General features: G+C 37.7%; 1 long non-coding RNA gene across 1 annotated transcript in view; it reads right to left on the minus strand.

Moving 5' to 3' along the window:
* Positions 1-8,033, minus strand: part of LOC138752735 (uncharacterized) — a 36,161-nt gene extending 28,128 nt beyond the window's left edge. Inside the window, exon 1 of the long non-coding RNA XR_011350885.1 lies at positions 7,751-8,033. This is a non-coding gene — a long non-coding RNA (uncharacterized lncRNA). The remainder of the gene's footprint in view (positions 1-7,750) is intronic.
* Positions 8,034-8,392: the final 359 nt, after the last annotated feature.

The following is an 8,392-nucleotide window of genomic DNA, read 5'->3' on the forward strand; positions in this document are numbered from 1 at the left end:
GAAGACAAGGCTGCCAGTGGTGGAATCTTATGAGTAAAAGAGAAGAAAATGGTGGTGAAGGGAGACCAGATGGAACTAAAAGGAGGTGGGGAGGATAGTGGAAGAATCTAATAGGGAGATGGGGGTGTAGGGAGTGGAACCAAAGAGGAGGGGTTGGGTGGAGGTGGGAGGGGAAGAGCAAAAGTGGTCCTAGCTGCACTATTTTTATGTTTTTCAATAAAATAATGTCATAACTTCTACTTTCTATGGTTTCGGGAGAGTAAAACAATGTATTCTATCTCAATGAAAAGCAAGCAAAGGAAGTTTGTCGAGCTTAAGTTTAAATTTATTTATCTGAAAATACCTGTTACGTACAGTGAGAAGGATTTTTCTGTGAGCAGACTAACATGTTATCTATTATTCATATAGCTGTATAAACAGCACAATTACGGAGTATAGAATTGCAATGAAGAGGAAGATAAATTCACACCAAAAGGAGGGAGGAGAACTTTAGGGTCAGCTTCCATCAAAGAGACTTTCAATTAGCACTAAACAAGGGGAGTTTGAGAACACTGTAACACAATGGTTCTGAACCTTTTTCTTTCCACTCCCACACCCTATGCCATCGGTGCTCTGTGATTAGTGATGGATTACTTAAAGTGGTATGTGAATGGGAAGGGAAGGTTAAGAATCACTGCTCTAGACCTAATTGTTACTAAAATATTTTGCTTGAGAAAAACTGTCAGTGCCCCATTTCCTTTGGAGTTATGAAACCATGCACGTAACAATTCAATTAAGTACGATTAAAACAGTGGTTTTTAAACATTTTTCTTTCCACCCACATAGCACCTTAAGCAATCCCTTACTAATCACAGAGCACCTATGGCATAGGGAATTCTTAAAGTGGTATATGAGTGGCAAGAAAAAGGTTGAGAACCATTGTGTGTAACAGGATTCATTCAGGTGTCTGATAGACTGTGGAGAACTGTCTTTAAGCCTGCTGTGCACATTTTCTCCCTCTTAATCCTCTTATGGGAGGAGGGAGAAGATGGTGCATGTGGGGTATGATGGGTTCTTCAATATGTTGGCTGCCTTTCCTAGCAGAGGGAGATGTAGATGGAGTCCATGGAGTGAAGGGAAGCTTGTGTTATGTTCTGAGCTACAATCACTACCTTCTGTAGGTTCTTTCAATCTTCAGCTGAGCAGCTCCCATACCATATGTGCGCTTGCAGAAGTTATTGATAGGTACTCATTGAACTTCCTTAGACTTCCTAGAACCTAGAGGTGTTATTGTACTTTCTTGGTCTTCATCCTGATCAAGCAGGGATGTCATTTTATAATTGTATGAGACTTTGATGGGACTGCTCCTCGGCTGTTGTGTGCAGTTCTGTCCACCCAGCTACAGGGAAGATATCATTAAGCTGGCAAGGGTGCAGAAAAGATTCACCAAAGAAACTGTTTCCAGGACTGGCAGGCTTGAGTAATAAGGAGAGGCTGGACAAACTGGGAGTTTTCTCCCTGATCATAGGAGGATAAGTGGGCACCTATTGAGGTTTATAAAAGCATGAAGAGCATAGATGAGGTAAATAGTTATTGTCTCTTTTCTTAGTTTAGGAGAATCTAAACCTAGAAGGAGAGAGATTTAAGAAGGACCTGAGTTCACCTTCTTCAAACAGAGGGCAGTGAGTTACATGGAACATACTGCTGGAGGACGTGGTCACTGGGAACAATTGTAACATTCAAGAGACTTTTGGAAAATTACATGGATAGGAAAAGTTCAGAGGGATTATGGGTGGAGGGCAAACAAATGGGACTAGATGGACAAGTTGGTCTGAAGAGCCTGTCTCCTCACTAACCTCAACATTGCAGGTTATAAATTATATAGGATAATTATTTCAGAGTGCTGTTCCCAGTAGACACATCATCCTTTCCTTTTCCATTCAGAATCCTGAATGCTCTCTCCTCTGCAAGAATCCTAAGTCACTCTCCATCACTACCAATACCCACTTCCCCATCTCACAGCATCCACCCTGCTACTAAAGGACCCAAAGCCACCTTGCAGATGAAGTGCAATTTAGTACAATTGATCATGGGGAAAGCAATATTAGCAAAGGTGGCTCCATTGAGAGAGTGACTTGCGTTTCATTTTTTATTCTGCATCCATCCCAACCATTCTGTCTTTGGCTTTCCCATTTTTCCATGAGGGTTTAGGATAAGCTTGAGGAATATCACCTTGTATTCTGCCTAGGCACATTAAGGGTTTCTAAGTTCAACAATGAATTTGGCAATTTCAGATAAAGTTGTATCTTACAATCCCTGCAATCGATTTTTGTTCTTTCTTTAGATGGTTTCAAATTTAATTTGTCTCTTTCTACTTGCACCTCCTCCATACACATACAATTTGTGATTCACAAGCCTCTTTCAACAGCCACTGTCCTTATTTGTGCCTTTCAATCCCTGGTACCCTCCAGCCTATCAAACTCTTTACCTTTGGATTTCCCTTACCTCCCCACTTCGTGCTTCATTTCTAACTGTTCTTGACTGTGGTGAAACATCATTGACTTGACATATTTAACCTAAGATTGATTATTTTATTTTTGTCTTAATTGATTCTTCAGATTCACAGAGATCTCATATATTATTACACGGAGGAGACATTTCTGCTCATGTAGTCAATGAAGCCAATGTAAGCATCAGTTGAAAACTTTAGCCTCCATTAATCTATCCGGTGAACAAATGTAAGTATTTAGAGGTATCTCCAGACATCAGTTGATTAAAACCTGCAGATGCAGGACATTAGAAATTTTAAAAAAAAACAGAAAATGCTGGAGAAACTCAGCAGGTCAGACAACGTGAAGGAGAGAGAAACTGAATCATTGTTTCACATCAGTGAAGATTCACCAGAACTAAATACATAAGAAAGCGAGTGTATTTTAAGTTGCAGGGAGGTGGAGAATGGGAAGAATGAGGGGAATGTCAATGGTTGGGGGGAGACATTTAGGCTAGATTCTGAGTAGAGGCATTCATCATAAGCTTGTTCAATTGCATGATATTCTCAGAGCTTTTGAAAAGAGGGTGATGAACATAATTAATCCACGCTGATCAGTTTGAACTGCATACTCCTTTCGATTAGGCCTCGCTGTCACTTGGTTTCAGATTATTCAGAAATTGCAACAAATATCTTCAGGTATGCATAGCAACATTGCCTCTTTTTTTCACTGTGAATGTTTTGTATACGAATATAATAATAAAAAATTAGAAACTCTGTACAAAGTCAGCAAGTAATTTATTACTGCACCAACATGAAAGGCCACAAAACAATGAAGTGAATCTTACATTGCAGGATGCCCAAATTGCCATGCAGGAACATGGTCAAACAAAATTGAAAACTAAGGCACAAATTGAAAAATATTTGCCAAAAAGTTTGCATTGTGGCAGAAAGCAAAGAGTCAGAGTGGAAGGTAGGAAGTGTCCTACAAGAGTGAATGCTCATACTATTGCTGTTTATCTTTGCATCACCAGAATAGACTATGGAGTTAAAAAAACAATTTCTAACAGTGCAAATGATAATAAATTGGGGTTTGGGGTATAGTCAATACTGGAGAAGTCTGTGTGAGGAGGATATTAAGTTTACTGTATAGATACAGTGCCCTTCATAATGCTTGGGGCAAAGAGAACTGTGCTCCACATTTTTAAATTTGCAATCAAACAATTCACGTTAAAGTGCACAACTCCAGATTTTATTTAAGACTATTTGTATACATTTTGGTTTGACCATGTAGAAATTACACCACTTTTTATACACAGTTCCTCCATTTCAGGGCACCATAATATCAGGACATTTGGCTTCACAGGTGGTTGTGATTACTTAGGTATGTTTAATTGGTTCATTGGTGCAGGTATAAGAGAGCTCGGCTTGCTTTTAAGCTTTTGAGCACCTTTGGAGTCTGTAGATAGTGGTGGATTAACTATTAGGCTGAGTAGGCTGAAGCCTCGTGGTCCAGAATGGAAAGGAGCCCGTCAAACAACAATAGAAATAAGAGATATGACAATAGAAATGTTACTTTAACAGTGCCAAAGGGAATTAAACCACAATATTAAAAGTATTTTAAAATTGTAACAACTTGTAGCTTTCAAGGCTCCTGTTGATTGGTTTTTACCTGTTCAGTGAAATCAAAAAACAAAGGGGAAGGGGTTACTGTAGGAGATAGGTGCAGTGCTGCCGGAGCTCAACTGAGCACTGCACCACACCTCATCGGGCCACTCCAGCACCTCACTGGGCCACTTCGCAGTCGCTCCCAGCACCTCGCGGACTCATTCAGGGTGTCGGCAGCAGCTCAATGCGCAATCAATGGCCCTCTCTGCCTGTGCTGCGCCAGGGAAACGTGCTTGCCTGATATCACCTGCCTTCTATGTACTATGTACTAATTGTCATTATAGCACTAATTCCAATAATTGTAATCATAACACAGGTAAGTATAAATAACCCACACACCAGGAAATTTTATTTTCTGGTTGCATGGTTGTACAGTTGCACAGGGTGGGACATGGGAGTACTGGAAAACTATTGCTAATAAAATTATTTGAATTGGTTTGGCCTTCATGTATTGTGCTTCTTTTAAATAAATAGAAGTTAAAATCCACTTTTAACTCATGGGCCAGGGACTCAAACATGACCAGGCTCCTCTCTGCACATGCAAAGAACAACACCATGCAAATACATTCTCTGAAATGGACAGTGGATTATCAATGTGTTACAGGCTGAAAAACAAAGCAATTTTTAACAGTAACAAAACAGCCACAAATCAAATTCAATGTTGAGGCCAAAAACCATCTAAATTGGTAATAGTGTGAAGTCTATATCCAATGGACTTTTAATAAAACATGCAATTTTCATCTGATTATTTGCAATTTTTAATTTGAAGTTCATAAATGATGTAATAATGGGGCGGAGAGTGCCAATTTTTTGTTGGATGCTTTCATAATTGTTGAGTGAACATTTAATCTAACCAAAAGGGATAACCTCCATGGAGATTTGCATTATGGTGTTGAAATAAAAACATCTATTTTTCAAGTTGTAATTGCCAATTTATTATATGAAGGTAGCAAAATTGTCTGCTAAGATTATCGTTGAGCTGCATTATCAGATTGAACAAAGGCTGCTCGTTATATGAGGCCAAGGAAAATGTCTCGATTCCAACCAAAGTGTGAACAGAAGAACCTGTGTTTTTGATCAGATGTGACTTGACAATGTACTGTCACTGCTTACCAGCAAGATCAGTTACTTTACCACCTAATGATACAGGTATAAAGTTTTTAAAAATGACGCAAAGCAAACACATGATGGTCCTAAATTTTAATCTGGTATTGCAAAATGCATTGAGGTTGAATGATGATGAAGTAATTTGAACTTCAAACATCATTTTCATTCGGTTACAACAATTTTGGAAAGGTATTCAATCTGTATTTAATAATCTATATAATCTTCATATTGTATTAGACCCTGATATATTTTTATTAGGGAATATGCAACCGTTGATTGATTTAGAATTAGATAATTACCAGATCTCTTTTATTTACTTAGCGCTGGCAGTGGCTAATAAATGTATAGCGATTACTTGGAAGAATAGAAATGTATTGTCATAGATAGGTGGTATTCAGAGATGAAGTTTTGTTTGGTTATGGAAAGAATATCTTTTTCTATACAAGATAAGATGTCTTTTTATGAGTTAAAGAGGACCCCATTTATTGATTATATACAATTTAAATAAGTTTGAATTAATCATTTTTTTTCTTTAAAAAAAACTTTTTTTTAAATTATATATTTTTTCTATATATATGTTTTCTTTTTTATTTTTCTTTTTTTTTCTTTTTTTTCTTTTTTTTAGTTTTTTTATTATTAGCTGGTTTTTTTTCATTTAAGTTCTTTTTGTTTTTGTTTTTTCATATATATTCTTATATAATAAAATTTTTTTGGATTATTAATTAATACTTAATTAATATTTTTGTTTGTTTTTTTATATATATCGATCTTTTTTTAAAGATATATTTTTTTTTTAAATTATACTAATAGTATTAATTCTTCACTCTTTATCCTGGGGGTGGGGAGGGGGTGGGTTTAAGGGTTAAAAATAGTTTTTTTTTAGTCTTAGTTTTTAGTTGTTAGGGGGAGATGCCGAGATTGGTATTGCATTAACTATGTTACTTTGTACTTGTATTACTTTATTTTGTATTTTTTCTATACGTGAATTACTTATTTTCTTTATATGTTAAAATTAATAAATAAAGTTTTGAAAAAAAACAAAACATCATTTTCATTGAATTTGAGACAAGAATTTGTTTCAGTGACAGCAGTGCTGCGGGTGGGTGGGCATAGCCTGTGAATGACCCCCCCCCCCATGACGCCAACCCTGGGGGGCCTTACTAAAGGTCAGCCTAGGGCCCGGCTGGTAGTTAATCTGCCACTGTCTGTAGATGCCATTTTTTAACATGAGGACCAGAGTTTTCCCAATGGAAGTCAAAGAAGCTATTATAACATAACATAACATAACAAAACAATTTACAGCACGGAAACAGGCCATTAGGCCCTTCTAGTCCGCACCGAACCAAACACCCCTCTCTAGTCCCACCTCCCTGCACAATGCCCATAACCCTCCATCTTCTTCTCATCCATATACCTGTCCAACCTTTTCTTAAATAATACAATTGACTCCGCCGCCACTATTTCTCCCGGAAGCTCATTCCACACGTCTACCACTCTCTGAGTAAAGAAGTTCCCCCTCATGTTACCTCTAAACCTCTGCCCCTTAATTCTTAACTCATGTCCTCTTGTTTTAATCTTTCCTCCTCTTAACGGAAATAGTCTATCCACATCCACTCTATCTATCCCTTTCATAATCTTAAATACTTCTATCAAATCCCTTCTCAACCTTCTACGCTCCCAAGAATAAAGACCTAATCTGTCCAATCTCTCCCTATACTCTAGATGCTTAAACCCAGGTAACATTCTGGTAAACCTTCTCTGCACTCTCTCCACTCTGTTTATATCCTTTCTATAATTAGGCGACCAGAACTGCACACAGAACTCCAAATTAGGCCGCACCAACGTCTTATACAGTCTCAACATCACCTCCCAACTCCTATATTCCATGCAATGACTGATAAAGGCCAGCATACTAAAAGCCTTCTTCACCACCCTATTCACGTGAGTTTCTACCTTCAGGGAATGATGAGGCTGATGAGGCTGAAAAACAAGAATAAAACAGTAAGATATATCCCTCAAATCTCAGGATTACCAAAATCAATTGTTTGGAATATCATTAAGAAAGAGCATACTGGTGATCTTGGTAATCACAAAGGGATTGGTGGGCCAAGGTAGACCACCACTGCTGATGACAGAAGAATTCTCATCATAATGAAGAAAAATCCTCAAGTACCTGTCCAACAGATCAGAAATGCTCTTCAGGAGGCATTTGTGGATGTGTCAATGACTACTGTCCACAGAAGACTTCATGAACAGAAATACAGAGGCTACATGGCAAAATACAAACATCTAGTTAGCCACAGAAACAGGATGGCCAAATTACAGCTTGCTAATAAGATTCTAAAGAGCATGCAGAATTCTGGAAAAAGGTATACTAAGATTAACCTGTATCCGAGTGATGGGAAGAGCAAAGTGTGGAGGTGTAAAGGAACTACCCAAGATCCAAAACATACCACCAGGTGTTAAGGCCTGGAAATGTATGTCTGCCACATGTATTGGGACACTTACCTTTACTGATGATGTAATGTCTGATGGCAGTAGCAAAATGAATTCTGAGGTGTATAGAAACATCTGCTCGAGTTTGAGTTAATGCCTCCAAACTCATTGGAGAGTGTTTCATCCTATAGCAACAATGATCCCAAATATACTGCTAAAGCAAAAAAGGAGTTTTTCAATGGCTAAAACCTAGAGAATTCTTGAATAACCAAGTCAGTCACTCGATCTAAATCTGATTGAGCATGTCTTCCATATGCTGAAGAGAAAACTTAAGGGGACAAGCCCCTGAAACAAACAGGAGTGAAAATAGCTGCAGTAGAGGCCTGGCAGAGCATCACAGAGATGATACTCAACAATTGGTGATGACCACGAATCACAGACTTCAAGCAGTCATTACACGTGAGGAATATGCAACAAAGAACTAAACATGACTACTTTAATATACATACCATTACTATGTCCCAAATATTATGATGCCCTCCTATAAGGGGAATGTGTATAAAAAGTGCTGTAATTTCTACATGGTCAAATGAAAATATATACAAATAATTTTTTAATAAAATCTGGAATGTGCACTTTAATCACACATGAATTGTTTGATTAGAAATTTAAAATTATAGAGCACAGGGGTAAATAAAAGGGAAAAAAAAATGT

This window comes from Narcine bancroftii, chromosome 2 (assembly GCF_036971445.1).
Source record: "Narcine bancroftii isolate sNarBan1 chromosome 2, sNarBan1.hap1, whole genome shotgun sequence".
Classification (NCBI taxonomy): Eukaryota; Metazoa; Chordata; class Chondrichthyes; order Torpediniformes; family Narcinidae; genus Narcine; species Narcine bancroftii.